We start from the raw sequence: 23,178 nt of genomic DNA, 5'->3' as shown, positions 1-23,178 counted from the left end.
GTGTGCACAAGGTGTGTGCATGTAGACTTAGATGGGGGTGTGTTAGGACTGGGGAAGATCAAAAAACATGGGAAGAGCTGGACACTGTGAGTATACTGCAGGGTCCTTCAGCTCGGGGAATCTGGACACAAAACACTCTCACAACCATGGCTGAACTCTTGGCTGGGGCTCTTGTTGTCTGAGCAACCCAAGCAGGGAGGTAAAGCTAAAGGTGAGATCCTGTGACAGCCATGGCAGAAAACCAAAGCAAAACAGCAGTTAGGATTACATGAATGACGACTCCTGTATCTGTAGGCTGAATGGCTGTGTGTATTTTGAGCTCATTAAAATGTCTGAGTTAATTTCTTCTGCTGCGCTACAGAAAAATTTCCATTTTAGAGCAAAAAGTACTCCCACAGGTGCCTCATCCAAAATGCAAGTGTTAAAACAGAAAAGTTAGGCCAAAACTGCAACAGAGGAATGTTTGGGAAATAGTAACTGGAACATTCGTTCGTAATTTTTCTAGGGTCAGAATTTCAGCACTGAGTTCTCTTCTTGCAGATAAAATGTCATGCCTGTAAATAATTACAAACACATTTTTCATATAGGTAGTCATGGTGTTTTCATTCATGTTTTTAGAAGCGAAATACAAATATTTACAACTGCAAATCAAAGGTCAAACACGCAAGTACTTTTACTGGGCTTTCAGGTCCATATTGCTTTGGGAAAAAAACAACAACAACAGCAATAATAATCAAACCCTGGAACATTTCCTTGTCCTGTTTAAGCCACAGCAATAATTCTCACTGTTTCATGGTGACCAGGAAAGAAAACTAATCTTATTTAGTTAGAAAAAATTATTTTCTAACTAAAACCAGCAATTATTTGAGTGAATTTAAGTTCTAAGATGGACAAAAGTTAGAACATTTTCATGAAAATATATATTCTCCAAATAATTTTTTTTTTTGCAAGATTTTTGGTTTATAGGCCTACATCAACTGATCCATACTGAAGTTTAATTCAGTGTTTCCCCTTCTTAGCTTACTCCCAGAGGCTTGCCTGTGCTTGGCAAAGATTAACCCAAGGCTTTTTGGTGGTCCTCATACACAAAGGAACAACTACTGTTCTGTCTCTCCTGTACATACTTCTAAGTGAGGATAGTTGTCTGCCTCATATATGCCATAGCACCATGGCAAATACACAAGTATGGCATTTTTGGAGTAGCTCATTGCTTGGTAAAGCTCTCTGTAACTGTGATGCTTGTGGTAACTTCTTGCTTGGAGTTCAGTCTTTGACAAAGAGTAGCACCTACAGCAAGCAGTATGAACATATGAACAGGCCCTGGGCAACCTGATCAAGTAAATGTGGAAGTTTGGTGGTTCTGCCAGGCAGGGAGGTTGGAGCTTCATGATCCTTGAGGTCCCTTCCAAACCAGGTCATTTATGATTCTGTGTGTGATTCTGTGAACATATGTTCACCATGCCGAGCTACAGAACCATGTGCCTCAGAAAGACATTTTCTACTTGTAATCCTTTTATAAGAAGAGCAGTATTTATCCTCCATGCTATGCCCTGAAGCTAAGGACAGACATAGCCCTCCATGTAAAGAATACGAAACTCCAAAACTCTACCCAGCTTTTCTGACCCTGGAGCTTCAAATCCCCCTTCTCCTCTGGACAGCCATCCAATGGGGTGCAGCTGTATCACAGGAAGGGCTAAGCTGCTTCTAGTGTTCTCCCTCTTTGCCTGACTGCTCCAGCTGGGATTTTGTACTGCTCTCCTTGCCGGTTGCTTTTCCCCATGGACAACAAGACAAATTTGCAGCACTCACCTGCCACTTCATGCATTTGCAAATGACTGCTGAAACACTGGAATAAATAAATAAATAAATAGCACACAGAAGCTACGGTGTTTTAATTTAAGTGTTCACAGGTAGCTGACAATTAGCCCTAACCTACCTACCTCTGTCTGCATAAAGATGAGAACTAACACCCCTTCTGCTTGATCAGGATTGCTGAGAAAAGCTGGCTGAAAAACTTGTGGTTGTCCCCTCCTCCCCTCACCCAGCTGCTCTGCAATCACCAGTCCTCTCTGTTCAGCAGATGTGAAGTGCAGAGGTTGAAAAACACTGTCACTTTCATAGCCATATAGTAACTGCATTCACTGGGTAGGTGTGAAGGGTTATGATGTTGCCACACATCTGTAATCTTTCTATTATAATGTGGACAACGCCAGGTACAAATTGAGCTTAAGCTATAAGCAGGTTTGAGCATTTCCTCTCTCTTGGGTTGCACTGTGCAGTGGGAAAATGCACATCTATTCTCACTCATAAGGTAGTGTTGTGTGTCCCTGAAGAAAGAAAAAGCTATTCTGGGGAAAGATTATGATATTCAAGTTATATGAGGAGCCATCACAGAAGTTTTCCTTTTTACTGTGTGTTCCTTTTTAATTAATATGCAGTATCGTATGTCTAACAAGAAGATTGAGGCAAAAATAAGGGAAAGGCATTCAGGACTTCTGCTTCTTCCCAAATCTTGGAGTGATGATTCACAGTGTTACCCATCATCTGGGACTCCTTCAAAGAATACGGATGCAGCTGAAAGGAGAGCTCTCCTCTATCCCATCTCCCTCTAAGTAGCCATCCTTACTCTTGCTGTTGTCTCTTGTTATCATTAGCACCTGTGTGGCAGCAGAGTGAGCTGAGCTGAGCCACCAGAGAAGAACCCTGCAAGCAAGAACCACCCAAAGTTCCTGGGGTAGCTAAAGCTTGGTGCAGATGGGTACATGGGAGGAGGTGGTTGGCACCTTGGTCCTCTCTCATCAGTAGGCATAGGGAGCTGGTGTTGAGATACAAGAGCAGGGAGGCTGCAGAGGCTCTCTTGTTAAGCAACTTTCTGTGTTCAGTGACCTTGCAGTCATCAATTAGTCATTATGTTTCTGAAGAAGTGTTTCAGCTGCTGTATTTCAGAAGTGTTTATCGTTATGTGGGCATTCAGAGTGGGTGTAATTAGTAAACAAGATGTTTTCCCACTGTTAGACTTGAATAGAAGAAGTAAGCTGAATGCAATATTTTTTATTATTATTTCTTAAAATATGACCAATCTGTTCTGCAGTAGAAAACTATATTGTTGTTGTGTTTAAACTGCTCACGCTACATGTGAGTAGAGGAAGAAGAAATGCTTGCCTATCCTTCTGCCTGGACTGAACGCTTGTGGTTTTGGCAAAGGCAGTGGTTAGCTGGAAGCACAGAGATACATATGCAGAGATTCTCACGCTGATCTGAGCAGTGTACGTGGTTTGAGAGGTTTGGAGGAAAAAAACACCACTGTTTGAGAATTCTTTCTGGTTAAAAATGACTAACAATGAGGTAATGGTGGCTCAGAAACATGTTGTAGTTAAGGTTGCGCTCTAGAGACTGTGGTTAGCTTCCCAGGCTCTGCAATTGGGCCAAGAAAAGTAATTACAGTGATTAATAATAATGTTTGATTTGCCAGTCACACAGCTCATTCCTTCGAGTGGGTTGGTCTGGGGGAGGGGGTGGTAAATTGGAGGAAGGAAATTAGAGCAACAAAGTATAGTTCTTGCAATGTATAATCCAAACACTGCTGGAGCCGGCGCAGCCTGGCATCAGCTATTTTTATACAGCTGTATACTACAGCTATGGCTTTGTGCTGTACAGCAGGAGTTAATTTATGTATCTGTATATTACTGCTACGGACCTGTGCAGTACAGTATGGGATAATTCACACACCGTACACTACAGCTGTGGTATTGTGCAGAAGAGGTTGCTCTGTGTAATTGAACACTGCACAGATGCTGTGCTTTGTAGATGGCCTATTTTCTAGGTTTGGACACTACAGCAAGGATCACATTTTGGATTTCTAAGCATGAAAGGCTATGAGAACCTCACCTTAGTGATGGAAATGTGCTGGGGATGTACAGCAGCCAGCGATGCATAGCAGGTCTTGAGAAAGGAGTTTGGCTGCAGCGGAAATCATGAAACCTTAACAACATCCAATGGCGGGCTGCCTGTCCTTGCTTTTGGGTCTGAGTGTGGGGAAGGTCAGGACAAGGCAGAGGTGCTGCCAGGGTGTGCTGCAGCAGCACTGGAGGGAAAAAGGCAACACCGATCCCCTGGCAAAGTTGGGCTTCCTGATTACAGGAGTCCTTGGTGGCACCACAATGAAGGGAGTTGCCATGGAAACCATTGCAAAAGATTAAGCATATCAAGGAAACCTGATTGTGAGAGAATGGGTGGAAATAGGAGAATTAAATTAAAGTAGAAATGGTGTTTTTGTTTCATTCCACAAGTCATGGTAGAAACCTTTACATTCACAAACATCCAATTAAGTGAGAAGTTATAGTCAAATCTGCAAGCCCTGCTTCAGAGGAGCATGATTGCTCTATAATTAAAGGAAAATAAATAGTGTTTTACGATCCAAAATGAAAATCTAGTGGTGCAGACTCTGTTATTCTTCACTTTCCCACTGTAGAATCTGCCGAGTTTTTTTGACATTTTGAGGCAGACAGGCCACAGTGACCCCCAGGGATGTACTCACAGGTGCAGTGGCTTCCAGCCATGGAGTGGCCAAATGAATTTCAGATATCTGTGAGAGGAAGGGAATGCTTAACTCCTCATTTTCTTTTGTCACATGCTGGCCAGGCTCCTGGACCAGCTAATCTTTACTTATTTGAAAGTTATGAGAACAGAATGGCAAAGGTCAGTGGTTTCTTCTGCCTATGCTGGGCACTGCCTACACCAGTCCTTGGCAAAAAGCAGATCGGGCTTTAGACTGTTTTGCTGTGATGAGAAATAACTAGCACGGCTGGCCTGGGCAAAGGGGAAGAACGTGGGTATGACTTCCATAACTTCTCCTCCCACTTCTCATAATTCATCAGGATGCTGCAAAGGGACTAATGCCATGTAGGAAGTTAAGGCCAAAATAGTTGGACTAGATGACCTTTGAAGGTCCTTCAGACTCAAACAATTCTATAAAAATGACACAGAAGCCCAGATACCTTGGAGAATACGACACTGATGCCTCTCCTTGGATCAGTGTATTCAAGTGCCATCAGCAACGGATTCCTCTTTAAAAGATATCCACGGTAGTTTGAAATTAATAATCCTACTGATAGAGAAATATTTCTGTCAAGAGTGGAGATTATTGTGCAAGCACCAAGCCCGTGTAAAGAAAAAACCTAAGTGAGGTATTTTGCAATACCACCATATGCCACAAGAATCGCAGGATAAGTGTGTGCAGAAATTCTGCCTGGATTTGGAATAGATATTTTAGAGGGGCTGTGTTATTAGGGCAGTATTACACAGCTCAGGGTCCCTGAAATAATGGTTCTGGGATGTCTTAAGAACACAGTTTGTCTACCTCCTGCTTGGACTGAGTTGTGTCCATATATTTGTATAACTGGCTAAAGTCAGGGAGCTGAGGTTGTGTACAATAGATCTTCATTCACTTTAAGCAGATGTTCACTGACTAATCACATTCCGGTCTTATGTAAATACAGTTTAAATTGCTTAAACAGTGCTTCTTTTAAATGAAGATACATAGAGTGATAATGGAACCATTAAGTTGTCTTGTCATCAGTCAGGAAATAGAGTGTTGCGTTTCTTTTGTACTGAGCCTATGTGATGACCAATGCCTAACTTTTCTGTTTGGTTAAGGTATTGCCTGAGGTGGCAGAAGCTCACACCAGATTAACACAGACCTTCTTGTTTCATTTTTCTTACTTGATACAGGCTGGTTTGTTTAGCAATAAGGATCAGTATATATCAGTATACTAAACCCCATGACTTTTATCCAGACACAGTGGCCTGCATTGCACTGCACTGTCCCTGTGTCCTCATGAAAAAGTCCTAAGTCACTCCTATTAAGTATTTATGTTATCAAAACCATAACAGTAGGTAGGAGGTGATTAACCCTCATGAAGGTGTCACTGAGTGAGAAAAGTGTTGGTTGTTTCTCTCACTGACACATAGAATCATAGAATGGTTTGGGTTGGAAGGGACCTTTAAGATCTTGAGGCATGGATACCTCCTGCTAGACCAGGTTGCTCACAGCCCCATCCAGACCAGCCTTGAATGCTTCCAGAGAGAGGGTATCCACAACCTCTCTCGGCAACTGATTCCAGTGTCTAACCACTGTCACAGTAAATAATTTCTTCCTGTTATCTAGTCTAAATCTGCCCTCTTCCAGCTTAAAACCTTTTCCCCTCATCCTGTCACTGCCTGCCCTTATAAAAAGTCCCTCCCCAGCTTTCCTTGAGCCCCCCTTCAGGTAAAGGAACACCACTATAAGGTCTCTCTGGAGCCTTCTGTTTTCCAGGCTGAGAGGAAAGGTCACATGCAGAAAACAGCATTAATGTGGCAGTTGATTTCTTTTAATTTTCAACTCTTGCATAAAAACATAACTCTGGGCAGCAGTTACCTTGATTTTGCATGACCCCAAACTTGACGACTCTTTTCCTAAGATAACTCTAAGAAGCTTGAGTTGGTGCAGAACACTGGTTTAGATGCTGTGAATAGAGGTGCCAGGATACCAAGATGACAAATGTTAGGGGGGGGGAAACACATACAGAAAATAACGACACCAGCAGATACAAACAGCTGTACTAGTTTCCTGTTTGCATCTGGCTGCAAGTCAAGTTGCTGAGACAGCTCTCTAACATCTTGCGTAGCTGGAATCCTGTTCTGCTGTGGCTGCCTCAACTTCATGGTAATGTTTTTGCTGTGGTATTAAAGGACAACAGAGAACCCCATGCTGTATCTGGTCACTAAGGCAGCCAGACAGGGTGCAGTAGTCTCATTTTTGGTGTACAACAACAACAAATAAGATGTTTTAGGATCTAGCATCCAAGACAGCTTTCCCCTTAGGCTTTGTCAGAAAGGGCTTGGCATTTACTTTATTGTCTTGGTGCATTTATATGCTGGCACTGATCAATAGCGTGACATGGAGTTTTTGTCACTACTGCACATAGATTTGAAGTCTGGTCCTTACCGGGAAATAAAAAATGTACAATGAAATTGAATTTTTAAAAGGATGCTTTCCTTTTGATGATTACAGAGAAGGGAGCTATAAGGAAAAGAAAATACTTCCATCTCTTGCAATTATTTAAGGTTATAGCTTGATGTGGATGTTAAGAATACACAGCGTTGTAGTTTTTTCTTTCTTCTGCCTTTTCCCACACTGTTGTAACAGCACACTTTATTATTGCTGTCACAATCTGCTCTCTGTCCAATATGATTGCTATCCCCAAAGGTTTATTCTACATAGCAAACATCCTGTAATAGTGACCTACTCTAATAACAGGAAATTTATTTTTAAACTGCATAATGCCTGCTCCATATTAATCTGTTATTAATCTGTTTCTTTTCCAAAAATGTTTGACATGAAAATGTACTAATATTGTCCAATGCTTCATTGGTCTCCGCAAAACTTTATATCTTTTGAAGTTTATAGTATTTGCTAATTTGAGATGGCAGCCAGGCATTTTTTTTTCTTTCCTGTTTTGTCAATAATGCTAACTAGTAAATACCAGTAAAGTGTACTAAATCAGTCAAACATCAAAGGTCAGCACTCATCAGTCACCGTCTTTTGGAAGCAACTTCATTCACTTCATTTCAACCAGTAGCTACAGAAAGAAGTTAACCCCTGATGGGCAGAAATCATGATTTAAGATGGCTTTTTACCATATTCAAGAATGGGTTAATTTTTTCCTAACTACTTCTGTCTTTCCTCCTGCTTTATGCAGCCTTGCCTTTACAGGCAAGTGATAACTTTAGGGTCAATTACACTGTTATCCAATGAGTGATAAGACATCAGTGTTGATTTTTCTGTCTGTAAGGGATTTTCATGGGAAAGAAGAAAACCCATCATGTGAGGTGATTCTTCAAAGGGCCCAGTAAGTTTGCATTTATTACATCTGCCGAAATACCTAATGAATAGGTGTAAGCCTTTTGGGTTCGTGAATACAAAGAACTAATACATCTTAGACAATATTTTAATACTCTTAAGCCTGAAGTGCCACATTACCAAATCTCTGTTCTATCAGAGCTTTTTCAATTGTATCTTTTTTCTTCCTTTTTTTTTTTTTTTTTTTAACTCCCTTTAAGCATAGTTTGACAGTTCTTCTAGATCCATTTTATATTCTATATTGCCTGCCTCAAGGATATCGTATGCATCTCTTTCTTAATGAGGTTGAGTTCTATATCGAGTACCAGGCTATTTTCTCCCAGATACATCATTATGTCTGGTTCTGTCAATGCTTCTAATGTAATGCACAGATGAGAAGACCAGCTGGTTTCCTCTGGTATGCCTATTTTCCCCCCTCTATCACAGTGCTCTGTACTGTGTAACTAGCCCCTAGTGTTTCCACCATCACCACTCTGACACTGATCACCTTTATGTTTCATGGTTTTCCCTTTTAGATTATTACAGTGGCTTCATGCACTAAGAAAGTTTTGAAGGAAAGAAAATTTTGTCTTTGTATTAGGCCTTCTGAGAATTCAAACAACAACAACAAAATAAAATAAAAATGTAGCAAAACTTCAGTATAGTTTTCTTTCCCAGTTTGGCTAAACCCTCTTTCAGATGAATTACTCACAAAGCTGCCATTAATTCTAGCAGGAAGGATATGCTTAACGCTCCGCATTGCTGCTTTCCCATGTTAAAATTTGATGTGGACAAGGTTTACAAAAACAAAACATGTCTTTATAGTCTTAATAGTAGAACTGAGTCAGAGTAGTTTGTAAAGTCACTAATTTTTGCATGAGGAGCCAAAATATCCTGCAGATAAGCACATTTGCTAAAACATATCTGCTCTCCTGTTTCATGAACTGCTCTATTCTTCGACGGGTTTTGAGTTATCAAAATTAAACAAAATGCATGGTTCTTTGTGCCTCCAATTCTCTAGATGGGTAGTGACTTTATTTGACTTATGTCCAATTAAACTTCTAGATACATGCCAAATGTCTCTTCCAGTTCTCTAATGTATCTGTTTTTGAAATGTTCATTGCATTTCAACAGAGTGGATATGGTTAAAGTTGCATAATGTGTAATGATGATCTGCAGCCTATCCCTCTGTGCTGTCATGTTGACAACTGGAAACCAGTGCATTATGTCCTTCTCACCAGAAAACGGGTCATTATATCCTTTGCACTTTCACAAACAAAAGTGATACTGCTAGGCAAACTGGTCTTTACATGAGCTTGTTGCATCATTTTTTTCTATGTTCTTTCTCTCTGGCTTGGTAGGATTAAAAGTGTGTTAAAAAGTAGTGCAGAGCACATATTCTTATTTTTTAATGTTAGAACATTTTTACACAGTGTAATAAAAACAAAAGATAAAAAATAGCATAGAAATGTATCAGAACTACTTGCTTTTTTATCTGTGTCAGCATATATATATATACTTGATCACCCAAGAGAAAATCTTTATCTATGGGCTCTGCAAAAGACAAAAAACTGATCAAATACAAAATTGTTCACCCTTCTGTAAGCACTTGCAGGCTATAGAAACCCTGCCATGAGGACTGCTGTAAAAAATGCAGTATTCAATTTCCTTAAAATTATTTCCCAGATAAGTAAATCCTCTTTGATATTTTATTAAAATAAAAAAAATAAAACCACACCAGTTTCATACACATTTGAAATAAAAGAGCAACCGGATGACTTTGAGAGGCAGGTCTCTCCTGCTGGAATCACTACCAATATATGGGTAAAAGTAAAGATTACACCTGTTATACTCACAGGTTATAAACACAGTTCTAATTCCAGCATTTGAAATCTTTGTTGATCTAAGATGATCTAATTTTAAAAGCAAGTGCTTTCTACAGCATTCTCTTAACCAATAGTTGACACAAATAAAAAATATCAGTGGAGTATGTCCGAGAAAGAGCTACGGATTCCAAAGGTGAATTGTAAGAAAAGGAACAAGTGGACAGTGGAAATAAAGGCAACCTCACTGAATTAAGATAATAGAACAAATCTGGATCGGAAGGAATCTCTGGAGGTCATCTGGTCCACCTTCCCACTCAAAGAAGGGAAATAATAAAACTCCAAGGAGGGAATAATTTGTGAATTTTCAGCTACAGATTAAGCTGACTGAAGTTCACTTGCAAAGCAGAAATTTGGAGAAGGTATTTTTGTAAAGTAAGATGCTTGCTTTCTCTTCATCTGTGTCATAATGAGGTACACAGGACTCATGTAAACTTCTCTGTGATACTGTTCAGCACTCAGAATACCACATTAAGCAGCCAGCCTTCTGTATCAGCTGCTTTTACTTCCAATTACTGCTTTCCATCCTAGCTCCTGCTCCCTGCAAAGATTAACTGATTGACTCTGCTGAAGTCACATAAGTGCTGATAATACCAAGAATTTGGCCTGCACTTTATCAGCAGCCTTCAAATCTCATTACCAGGTGGGTAGACATCATTATCTCTTTATCCCATTGGGAATAACAGTGTGCAGAAGTTCCTCGCTCAAGGTCATACAGCAAGTCACTGGAAGAAGTATGAAAGTAGAATTGAGATCAGTTGTATCCTCATCACGGACACTCACACACTGATAGAGCTGCTGGCATTGCACCCATGCAGTTATCAAAACCATTAACTGAACCTCCCTGTAGTGGGGATGAGAGGGTTAGTGACTAAGAACTGTCAAAAGTACCTGTCTAGAATGATGTTCTATTTGTCCTGAAAGATAAGAAGCAGGCTAATGTTTATCTTACACTTAAAACTCCGTTTTTTTCCAGTCTTTCATGCTGTCACATTTTACATTTTGTTCTGTAGTGGGTTCCCACCAAATATTTCCTATCCCATAGAATTGTGAAAAGAATACAGTACACCTATAACTGTAAGGATTGCTAAAGCCTGTATATATGTATATGTCTTGAACTAAATTAAGCTTTTCTTATATACTTTCTAAGGAAGATTCATGGTGATAACTTACCTCTGGTATAATACATTGCTAGTGATCTGGTAGTGTTTTGCTGCCATTAACGAGTTTTGTTTCCTTTCTTTGCCATCCCTTTGTAGAATCAGGCAGACCTTTCTGTTTACCCATGCAATCATTTTTATTTGTTGATTCTTTCCTTTCTTTGTTTCTTTCTCAGGAGACGTCTACATTCATTACATATCTAACTCTCTTGCCTTAAATTGTCTAGCTATGAAATTCAAGATGTAATCCCTACATTTGTTCCAGTTTTATTCCAGGAATGAAAATCAACAGAAGAAAAGTTCAGGATATCTCATAAGATTTATTTCCACTACAGTATTTTAGACAGCTGATTATCCATTTATAAAGCAGTGATCTGTGTCCAAGACTGGACTTTCCTGATAAATGGACATACAAGGCAAAGCTATGCTTTCTGTGCATGATTTCGGCTTACTATGACAGGTACCTGAGGGTGTTCGTCCTTTTATAGTCTGAGTTTCTTTCTATGGCTCTTCACATCAGAAATAAAGCACTGCTCAATTGAGCTGAACTGATAAACTTCGGGGATTAAAAGAGTTCCTGATTGTTGCCAAGAAAAATGGTATGATGTTTGGTTATGTTATTAATCTTGGAAAAAAAAATGCTTTAGGGTAAAATATTTTTTTTCAAATACGTACGAGTATTTTTGGAAGAATAAAAAGCTGAGAATAGTAGAAGCAAGGCAACTTGAAAAGGAATAGAGGAATTATTTTTTTAATTCAATCTGCTTAAAATAAATTTAAATGTCTACTCCTAGTATCTAAAATAAGCTACAGATGTTCACTGTTGCCATGAAGGTGAACGTGCAGTGAAAACACCACTGATGGAATTAATTTCAACCTATTATTCTTCATCATGGTATATTGTTCACAGTATAATTCTATAACCAGATAGCATACTGAAATGGAACAAGGTAGAGCCAATTGGAGAATGAGAATCTTGAATAGGGGCTCATATAGATTCATATTCAGTCACTATGCAATATGCAAATATATTCACTGTAATTTGTAATTGACCTCAAAACTTACCATCTACTTGCTTTAATTCCTATATGGTAAGTACAGTTCACAGTTTTCCTGCCAGGCTGACAATAAAAAATCTCATAATAAAAGTTTCCCAAATACATAATTCAGTCAGCAATGTGTTGAGATTTTTCTCCTTGCTATTTTATAATTAGCCCTATTTCAAGCTAATTATTACATGTTGTTGTGACATTCCTCAGCTTAGGATATAGCTATGACTTAATGAATAGAAAATATTTTTATGGTGAAATTCATTCAGTTTACCCCACTGAGCAATCAGTATATCAGGTGAATGATATACATCTAATATACATAGTGTTTTGTGGTAGTGGTGCAAGAGTAAGCTGAAATTTACTTCATCAGCTCTTTGAGTTTTGGTGAGATGTGGAAAAGAACAATGGACAAAAGAACAACTATGGCAGTGATGCCATAGGCTGTGGGGTGAAAGTATATTAAGTGCTTAAAACAGTTAGAATTTAATGTGAATGCATTGTGAGGGCAATGGTGGAACTGATGGTCTTAATTCAACCAGCAAAGTTGTTCAGGTGTATGGCCATGATGCAATAGTCTGAAGAAATACAAGGTACCTGGATCAGTTAAAGGACAAGGCTACAGCTCTTTACCTCTGGCCTGCTGTACATATGCCTTGACTACAAGGAATATAATAATGGATCTCCTGCTCTGAAATTCCATCTTGTTTCATCCCTAATTGTATTTCTAACCAACTGTACTTCTGGGAGTAGTAGAAGATATAGAAATGGCATAGAGACATGCAACCAAGACACTCCCTGACCAAACTGAGATCTGGAGATGTGACCAACTCAATCATGCACCTACTGAATGTTGTCTTTCTCTGCCTCATTGCCTCATCACTAAGTACAAACAGTTATTGAAGAGATCTCAAGCAACATGATGAAACTACCTTTTAGAGAAAATGACCATCTTCCTATTTTACGGGGATCTGACAACGTGGAATATCCTCTGCTCATTTTATTCAAGGGAGTGTTTTTAACAGTCTTTCTTTCACATTTTGCATTTTTAATCTGAAAAGCTTCACTTGACATACAGAACTTCTTAATGGCCAAGATAAATAACATTCTAGTAAGCAAAACTATTCTGTAGAACTAGGAAACCTACTCAACTTACCAGCAGGGTCAGTCAGGGATAATAGCAATAGAGATTTAAATTAACTAAGACGTTTGTAAGCTGAAATCTAGCCAACATTTCTGGAAAATTAAAAATCAAGAAAATAAGGCCAGCTATCCAAATATTCTTATCCTAATTATTTCATTTGCTAAGCATTATTGTATTGTGTTTGTATTGTATGGTGAATAGTATTTCGTGGGGGCTTGAAATATTGTCTCTTAGTAGAAAGGAAGTTGTTAAACAATTGTCCTTTTATATCTGTCAGCTCAAGGCTATTCAGATTTGTTCTAGTGGAAGCCGAACCTTTCAACTATTTCCTCATATTCATCTGTCTTATCCCTCCCATGACTGACACAGAGTCTTCCAAAACAAATCTGGGACTTTGGAGAATGGCAGGTTACGATATGCAACTGTAAACTCCCCACATCCTACTCAACACAAAAAAGTAGATGAGACATTTTTTTTTGATTATCGGAAATCTTTTTAGAAAAAAAAGAAGTGTTTTTACACATTTCTCTCACTATAAATGCTCTTAGGCAATCAAATGATGATGTATTGCACACTATGAATAGTCCAGCTCATTCCTAACGTAGGACTTGCTTGAACATTGTAGTTTGAAAGTTTGATTCAAGCTGGTAATAAATGACTTCATATTGCATTCACAAGAGACTGCCACAACAGTGGAGAGAACGGAGGAGACAAAAGCTAATGAAGACTGAAAAATATTTTTCAGAGAGACTGAAAAATCAAGGGAATGGTTCATTCATCCTTATTACTTTCTGAAAATTTAAAACAGGATAGGAATAACTGTTGAAATGCAGACTGAAAAAATTGGTTTCTGGCACCTCAGCTCTACAGAAACATTTCTGATAATTTGTACTTCACACAGGAAATCATAGCCACATATGTCATTTTGAGAAATTCAGACTTCTGACATTTGAAAAGTTTCTCTATTTTTCCAGCACAATACAGCTACAGTGCTTTAAATTATAAGGGTGTGTATCAAGAATAAAAGACTTGACTTCAGTGGAGTTTGTCTGGATTTACATTCTTGTAATTGAAAGTCTTGCTGGTGAAAAGCCATTAGGTGTTACACGTACTTGTAGCAAAATGCAAGAGGACTGTTCAGTTATCTCCACAGCTCAAGTAATGAGACCATTCCTTGAATTATTCGGGGGAACAAATAACGTGTAAGGGTTTTTCTTTCATTTGTTCCAAGTAACAATGAATAAGCGCTCTGAAAATGGCAGGAAAGAGAAACAGCAGCAGATCTCTGGCAAAAGCAACACATTTAGCGGCTCTAGAAATAAATGAATCAAGGTCAAAGCATGGCACAGGCCCCAGCCTGTGACACTGCAGCCTGTTCCTGTCTCAGCATGCTCTGCCAGGCACAGCATCCATGAGGCCTGGATCCTGACACTCAGGCTTTCTTTCTTTTCCTTGCTTTGCAGCGAAGAGAGTTTAGCTGTGTGGGCCGTGTTCCTTGCCGTGAAGCTTGGAGAACAGGTCACTGCTTGTTTTATTTACTACCACAAAAGTAGTCAGTGAAGCTGCTTGGAGGGTCAGGAGAAACAATGAAATTATTTTGGGAAGGGAGTGGTGGATGGGAACAAGTTGTTCTCCACGTCAGTAAGTACCTGGAAACTATCTGACAAAGGAATGAAGAAGGTTCGGATCAGTTTTCACTGTCCTTAATTGTTTTCAATTTGCTTTTCTCTTTAGGTGTGAACACAGGCTCAGAGAAGCCCTGCTGTCACTGCAGCACGCTTATTTTGAAGATAAGCGTGAATCAGCATGCTGTACTTACAGGAAAAGAAGTAGCAGCCAGAAATCTCAGGCCATGCAAGAAGGAGCATGACCGGGCAATCAGGGGATTTCTGCACTGATGCAAGTCAGAAAAATGCAACTTTGCTGGGTGGACACTTCCCATGGCTTTCTTACACATTCAGAACCAAGGAGTGGATGTATCTGTCACACACACCAAGATACTAAAACACTTTTGGTCTTGGTAGAAAAATACAAAGAAAATCCAAAAGTTCTGGCCTTGACTCCCTTCCTCAATGTCCTTCCATACCTGCTCTGCCTTGGCTTTCTGCACTGCTCCCTCCTCAGCACTCTTAGGTTTAGACAGGACATAAGAAGGCACTTTTTTTCTCAGAGTGGTCAGGCACTGGAATGCCCTGCCCAGGGAGGTGGTGGAGTCGCCATCCCTGGCAGTGTTCAAGAGGTGTCTGGATAGGGAACTAGGAGATATGATTTAGTGGTTTTTCTGTAGATATAGTAAAGGGAGGATGGTTGGACTAGATGATCATGTAGGTCCTTTTCGACCTTGCGATGCTATGATTCTATGATTCTTATCTCCCACTGAATATAAGAAACAAATGCTGGTGGAAGCTGAATTGTCTCCAGCTGTTTGCTCTGCTCCTGAGCTCCCTTCCTCCATCTCTTTCCTTTTGGATCTGTTTGTTAACTTTTTGGGGCAGCAACTACTTTGCTGCATGCAACGTAAATGGACACTGTTCTTGGCTGGCCCCAAGGCACAACTGGAATAAATGTGAATAACAACAACAGTGACAAAAAGTATCAACATTGGTAATGACAGTAGTAATTATTATTGTTATTATTATACAGTCAACCAGACTGACTTGGTAATTATTTGCATAATTTGTATATATAATTTGCATAAGCAGAATAAAAGACTGTTCTCATATCCAGAGACGATCTCAACCGTAACGTTTTGTTCCCTGTATGTGCCCAGGATTCCCACTGGTGTCAGTGGGAGACTTTTTTCCTTACTTATTCTCAAAACCAATTGCTCTGATGACAGAAATCAGTGGGAGTCCCAATAACACATGGTTACATCCAGTTGGGGTGCTGAAGGTGCTTTACTACCTTCCTCTCCAATTAAGCTCTTTACAGATGAAGGTGCTCAGCACTTTTCAGAAGCTTCTCATGATGTGCAGGATTGAGCCCCTTGAGACAGCTGTCGCTGGGCTCTGACAATGCAAAGCTGAGCAGAGATTTTTTTTTCCTTCTTCTTCATTTTAATTGTCTATTTACAAAACAGATTCCAGCAGCTCAAGAGTATTTATGGCCTAATGGAGAAAGCCTCAGTGGGTGGCTTTTTGGCTCTCAAAGAGTGAGAGCCTCATCAGTGGCAGAGGGAAGAAAGCGTAGATTATTCACACAAAGCAGGGCAAGGAGCTCAGGGGAAGCAAAGACGACTTATAGGGGTGTTTGCAGAGTGCTCTTCTGAAGAATCTGGCAGTGCCTCCATGCTGCCAGGCTCAGGAGGACAAACACAGTGTTTCAGTTTTGTGCAGAAAAACATGCTGAATACATGGGAGAAAGCAAATGACTATAGTACCCACTGTTGTCATGTCAAGGATTTAGTTTCTTGGACACCTTGCACAACCTTTTAGTTCAGAAGTTCTTGCAGATTCTGTCTGGGCCTCACTGTGAGAGGTATAGCCCCCAGCAAATAGTGATAGGAAATACACCTCAAAAGACAGAGTGAAAATTGAGTTAGAAGGATGCTAAGAAGGGGTTGCAATATACAAAGCTGACATCACGTGGGATGGCAGGGCAGAAGCTTCGGGATGCTGCAGAAGAGCCATTCCAGCCAGAGGTTCTGCAGATTTATGCTGTGCTAATTCTCATATGTTGAGATAGTTTGATTTTTCTTGGAGACAAAGAGCAAACCTGAAAGTATTAAGATAGCAAAGCTAACTTCCCAACACTGAGGGCATCAGCACTGATGGGCTGGGAGCTGGGCTACTGTGCAGCACTGTCCTCTTGCTGGCAACCTGGTAGAGCCAGCTGAGCACACTGTGTAAACCCTCTTCATCTGCCTCAGTACCAGACGGAGTAGATTATATAGCAGGCAAAGGCATGTTTTCAATGTTTACTCCCATGTAGAGTACTCAGCGCTCCCATTTGCTCCTGGAACTGCTCTGGTTCTGCAGCAGTTTTGGAGCATAACAGAGGACAGACTGCAATCACTGATATCTAAACACATTATTAAGTATGGGCATGCCAGATCTTAGAGGGATCTGGCCTTCCTGCACTTGTTTAACCAAACTCTAGGCAAGTTGGAGCTTGTTTCCTTGCCATGAAATTTATCTGTACCTTGGTGGGAACTTCAGGTGCTCAAGACTGAAAACTTGACAGGAAAGATAATTTGTTGTGTAATAGTATTTTTTCTTCTGTCTGGAAAGCTGGCTGACTCAGCTTAATGGTGAGGACCCACTCCAGGCCCTCAGAATAGTTATTTCAAGTAATGATCTGTAACCATTAGGAAAAACACTATGACCTTTCTGACCGTAAACAGAGATCTACTAGTCACAGTGCTAATAGTTTATTTTATGGCCACAATAAGGGTGCTCTTTTTCTTTTTTTTCTCCTATTTTTCATGCTGGAAAACCTTGTAACCCAGCTATTGAGCAGCTTCAGTAATTTCTCAACTATTATTGCACACAAACCAACAGCTCTACACACTGTCAGCTGCAGGATTAGATTGGTTTTCATGAAGCCCACATTACTACCCCTGTGTTTGCAACTCATTCTCTTAGGGAATGTCTATCTGCGCTTTCAACCATTAATTCCACTGAGGATTTTAGCTCGAATATCTGATAACAGGTGATCAAGGAGGGAAGACGTTTCTGAATCATCATTCACAACCTTTATATAAAAATATTTGTCCAGGAGAAGATCTTTATCTTTTACCTGACTATTCAGAATGCTGGTTCCATTTTAGTGGAAGACAAAGGTAAGTAACCTGTACACTGACTATTGGAAAACAAGAAATCCCTGTAGATTGTTCCCCGTTTCTCATCTTACATACATTCTCACATACACAGAGGTTATTCCCAAAGCTGTATCTTTTTTCTTGTAACTACAAAAACAACCTAGTGCCTCTAAGTTAGAAAAGAATCTGTTCCCCGAGTTTTTTCTCAAAGTAAATCTCAATTTTTCTGCTGATCTTATGATTGTGGGTTTATTTTCCAGAGTTAATTTTCTCTTGCCTGTATTGTTGTTTCCAGTTTGCCAAAAGTGATTCATAATAGATGTCCACACAACATTTTTTTTGCGTTGTAGAACATAGGGATTGGGATGTGGTTATGTTATTAAGTGTTATATGTGAAAGAAGTATCAGTGTTTGGGGGATGAATCTGGAGAAGAGGGACAGGCAGCCTTTGTGTCCTATACTGAAAGATTAATCCTTTAGGCTTGATTTTGTGTGCAACCTTGTTTGTGGGTTTTTTTTGGTTTTTTTTTTTTTTTTTTTTGCATCTGCTTGAAACTAAAGGCATTTACATGTCTAGCTATTATACCTGATTGCTAGCTAATTATGCTTATGGGAAGGAAGATGGGGGAAGGGGAGAAAATAGGTCTGAAAATATACATTTTCCTTGGTGTTTTAGATAAATGGAGACATTTCTTATACAAAAACCATACAATAAGAGACTTTTGGCAGGGAACTGAGAGGTATGTCATATGAATGCCATTTACAAATACCATTTTCTAGCCATGGCATCTGAAAGTAAGTGAAAACATGTTAACTATTCCCCAGCCAAATTTCAAAGCCAATTTGTCTTGGATTTTTTTTTTTTTTTTTTTTTTCATTGAGAGTGGGAAAAGAAAAAGCATACATTTCAATACGAAACATACAACAGGTAATTTTGCTCATGGTTTTGTTAAGCAGGCTTTTTTGTTTCAGGACAGCTATTCTAAAGCTTCTTGTCAGCCCTCAAACTAACAGCATTTGGAGTACAGATGATTTGCTGTCCTCTGTTCTGTAAATCATATCTGCATCTAAGACACATACTAGAGGAAGAGGAGGGATAGAGGAAAAGAGATTGCATTTAGTACTTCTGTAATTTCTTACTTTAACGAGGAAAAAAAAGTGAGAAATAAACTTTGTTCAGTAGTCAAGTATGCATCCACGAGAGATCACGAGAGATCCCAAATATGTTCATTTTGTCAGACGTTACACAGAAAATGTTTTCAGGGGGCCAGATTATAAACTCCTCAAATCCATTTACCGTGGCCTGGAACAGTTGTTGATTTCCATTTCAATAGTTATTAGGATTTTGACTTTAGTCATCAATAAAGCTTGAAATAAATACATTTTATTAGAGTTAGCGAGTATGAGAACAGATGTGAGATATTCTGTAATCTGAAGGCAGGGAACCCATGGGACAGCAGTATTCAGGATGAGAGCTGTTTTCTTCCAAAAAGCATTGGCTGAGGAAATTCTCAAAGTGTGTGAGGTCTGCACACATTTCGCTAGTGTAAAAGGAGAACTAAAAGGTATAATATACCTTTATACTCAGTTTGGTTACTTGCAGTTTTATTCTGTTAATACAGAATAAGCACATCCAGTCCTGCTATATTTATCTACATTTGTTTGTGATGCCTAGCCCAGGTCGCACAGACATTTTACAGTATTAGACCCCAAAAACCCAGACCCATAAATCACAGAGAACATCTGTTTATCTCATGTGGAAAGGGTCTTAAATGAGTGTCTTCTCAGCATTTCTGTTGTGTATCGTTTATTACAAATGGGCCCTCATCTTGGAACAAAAGAGACCTCCTACTTCCTCTTCCCCAGGCAGCAATTAACTGACCTCATCTTCCCGCCCTCTTTATTGGCCCCCATAATCAATTATCCCAATCAGTCTTTCTGAAGAGGAAAACTGAACAAACAGGTGGACCATTATTCTAAGCAGTTTGGGGCTCTTAGAGAAAAGTTGAATACCACAGGATAGTTACACAACAGTGGTTACAATTGAGGAGAAACTGATTTGCATAATGGTATATGATTACAAAAATAATTACAACATTTTTTTTCTTAATTTTTTTTCCTGAATACATATATATGTGTGAGCGAGTGTATGTGTACAAACTAAAATTTCATAGATATTTTGAGGTCTTCCCAATTTACTGGATAGAGCTTACCCAAATAGTAGTAATTTTATATATCTGTTGATGGCCTCTCAAAAAAATCCAATCTCTTAGAAGGATCATATGTCTCCTATTTTGTATCAGAATAAGAATGTGTGTATAGGTGCTGACATCAGCCCACGGGGTTAAACTTCAGTATGGTAGAGGGCAGCAGAATTTGGCTTATTACAGCAGAAATGCTTTTGATCTCCGCGTAGTCATGGGCCACAGTGATGAGGACACAAGCTCTCTGTCATTCATTCAGGTGGGAGAAGCAATTAAGCTCCTCCCTGAAAGAGAACAGCTGAGACAATAGATGCTACTGTCCAAATCACTGTCCTCGGGGAATGCCTTGGCTAGAAGAGAAGAAGGGAAGATTTCCTCCATGGGAAATAAAGTCACTTTGATTATGTCAGTGGGAGCGTGGAGGATGAAGATTAACATGCAGCAGCCTAGAGAGAACAGGAAGGCCACTGAGCTGGGCGTTCCTCTTGCTGTATCAGTGGAGTTGCATATGGGTATAAGTTTGTGCATATGCATTAAAAGGAGAATTGGTACAACACTGAGTGTAGTGTATACACACAGACCTTTGAATGATGCCACAGATTGTGCCCTAGATCCCTTAGAACTAATAGAGAAACTAACAGTAAGTTTCCAGCTTTATAACATTTTCCAAGCAGTCAATTTTTGAATAACAAGTGTACGTACTCTATCCTCCTTGGCTGGCCTAACTGTCTTCAGTATTCCAAATGTCCTTTCTCATCTTCCACTGTGAAATATGAGAAATCAGAAAAGTAGCTGTTTCTAATCTGATTCATCTGAAGTCCATTCTAAAATTTGTACTTCACCAAATCAATGGAGAAACTCCAAGAGACTTTAAGGCAGCTAAGATTTTATCAGTGATCTGGAATAAAGAAGTTATTTTTCCAGACTTTCACAATAATTTTTTAATCTGTGATTTCTTTACATACTTAAAAAAAAAAATAAATAAATAAAAATAGAGTGAGAGAGAGAGATCTTGATATTCTTTTATTGGTAGCATTTTGCCACTATACTCAATATTCTGCCAGGTGACTGCAGATGAGCCTTGAAAGTACATCAAAATGTCTGGCTCAGTATTAATGGAGACTGCAAATCATAGTCTAGCTAAGGAAGATGTTGCCATGTTGCCATGTTGCCATGTTAATAACTCAAGTCTTAGTATACTGGAACTTATTTACTAAGAACAAGCCCAGCTCTGGGCTTTATTTGAACCCCAAAGTTAGAACCTGACACTATATTCACATGGTAACAGTGTACAGTCTTGGTATTTTGAGTTTATTCACCAAAGCTTGCTTAAATATTTTCTGCGTTTGTTACACTGCATTATTATTACTCATGCTGTTAGTAATACGAAGTGATCTCCCCACTTCAGAAAACACCCAGCTCTTATTTCTGAAGCATTCAATTACACAGCAGATAAGTATTATTGTCCCATTTTATAGATCAGGAAACAAAGAGGGCAAAGCATCTTTCTTCAAGGACAAAAGCCCACATGTTCTGTGTCTTAGTTTGGTCTGCGATGCAGTAGGCCGTACAGCCACCAGCTGGGGGCTAGTGATTAGGTGTTTTTATAGCAAGCTCTTTCTAATTTGTACTTTTTCCTAAGGTAAAGGATTGTTGCATGGCTGTAATGTCTATAAAATGCTAAAGCTGTTAAAACACAGTTTTTGTTGTATGTCATCCAATTTGCAGTTGGGAAATAGTAAAATTTGCTTAAATTGAAAACATGCGTTCTACTGGAAAGTAGGTAATAGCACTGCTACCTTTGGATGTTTGAGTCTCCACACCTTTTCTGCTATTTGCACAATAACAAACATAACTAACAAAGATATTTAGTTATTATAGATCATTTTATTTGGTTATATAAGCGGCTTCATATTAGAATAGGACAGGAAGCATTTTTCAGGTCTTGTGAAAACTTCCATGATTTCTAGACCATTCCCAGTCAAAATCGAGATGAACCAGAGGGTGAAAATGCAGTGTAGAAGAAGCTCCCAACCCATCCCTGCATGGGCACCTAGGAATGATCAGATACTCCTTCAGGATGTAGGATGTTCTGTGCAGAGCAAGTGACATTTTTTGACTTTCACCAGAAATTTCATACTTCATAACTGGCATAAATATTTCCAGGATTAAAAATATGTATATATGTTTTCAATGAATTGGTTTTTCTTGATTAACAAAATGTGTTTGAATTTCTGTCAAATACTCCTTATGTTTCCAGCAAACACACCGTGGCTGAGATATGTCTCCTAAGAGACTCTGGGCTCAGACATTTTCTTGTTCTCTCTGCTCAGAAATAGGCATGTTTTTTGATATTTATTTCATGAGCGGCAAGCAGCCACCTTTAAAGAATGTGCTGTGAGAAAAGCCTGTGACAATGTAACACAGTTTCATCATTGCCGTCCTTCTTTCTTCTTCATCTATCTTTGTCTTACGGTATTTGTTCAGTTTCTTTCATGTGAAGGTTTTGCATTTATCTTCAAATCAATGTCTTAAGTGTTTTATTGTGCCTTACTGTATTTTGGGTTTTTCTTTTAAACCTTCACTCTTACCATCCAGACTTTCTTTCTTTTTCACATTACTGTTTTCTTCCTGTCATCTTTTTCTTACTGTCTCTGGTTGTCATTCCCTTTAGGACAGGAAATGGCTGCATGCCAAAAGTCAGAAAGTAAACATAAAGCGCTATCAAAGGCTGAGCAAAAGATGAGAGTAAATATGGTAGTGTTGTTTTCAGAAAGTATAATGACAGCCCCTACTCAGCTTACCCAGCTATAGACAAGGATATATTTGGGAGGGTTAGGAGAACTAATTATATACCCAATCCAGTCAAACACATGAGTAATTCTCACCAATCATTAATTACGTCTTAGAAATACAAAAAATGTTCCTTGAATGTTCAGAAAGAAAAAAGCATTATTATCACCACAGAGGCATCTCAGATCTGTCAGGCTTTGATGGAGAATTGACTTTGAATATGAAATGATGGGAGGAAAAAGCAAGGAACTGATGATATTCCTCCTCACAAAATGGTTAGCACCACCAAAGGTGATACTGTACC

At 39.2% G+C, this 23,178-nt stretch overlaps 1 long non-coding RNA gene across 1 annotated transcript; it reads left to right on the top strand.

Moving 5' to 3' along the window:
* Window positions 1-14,462: 14,462 nt before the first annotated feature.
* On the top strand, window positions 14,463-15,840 carry LOC146762154 (uncharacterized). Its single transcript, XR_014943731.1, has 2 exons — window positions 14,463-14,759; window positions 14,853-15,840. It is a non-coding gene; the product is annotated as an uncharacterized LOC146762154 (long non-coding RNA).
* The last annotated feature ends 7,338 nt before the right edge of the window (window positions 15,841-23,178 follow it).

This window comes from Coturnix japonica, chromosome 2 (genome assembly GCF_054131305.1).
Source record: "Coturnix japonica strain WE chromosome 2, WE-NBRP24, whole genome shotgun sequence".
Classification (NCBI taxonomy): Eukaryota; Metazoa; Chordata; class Aves; order Galliformes; family Phasianidae; genus Coturnix; species Coturnix japonica.
Note: the sequence above shows the minus strand (reverse complement) of the source record. Positions and strands in the feature narration are given on the sequence as shown.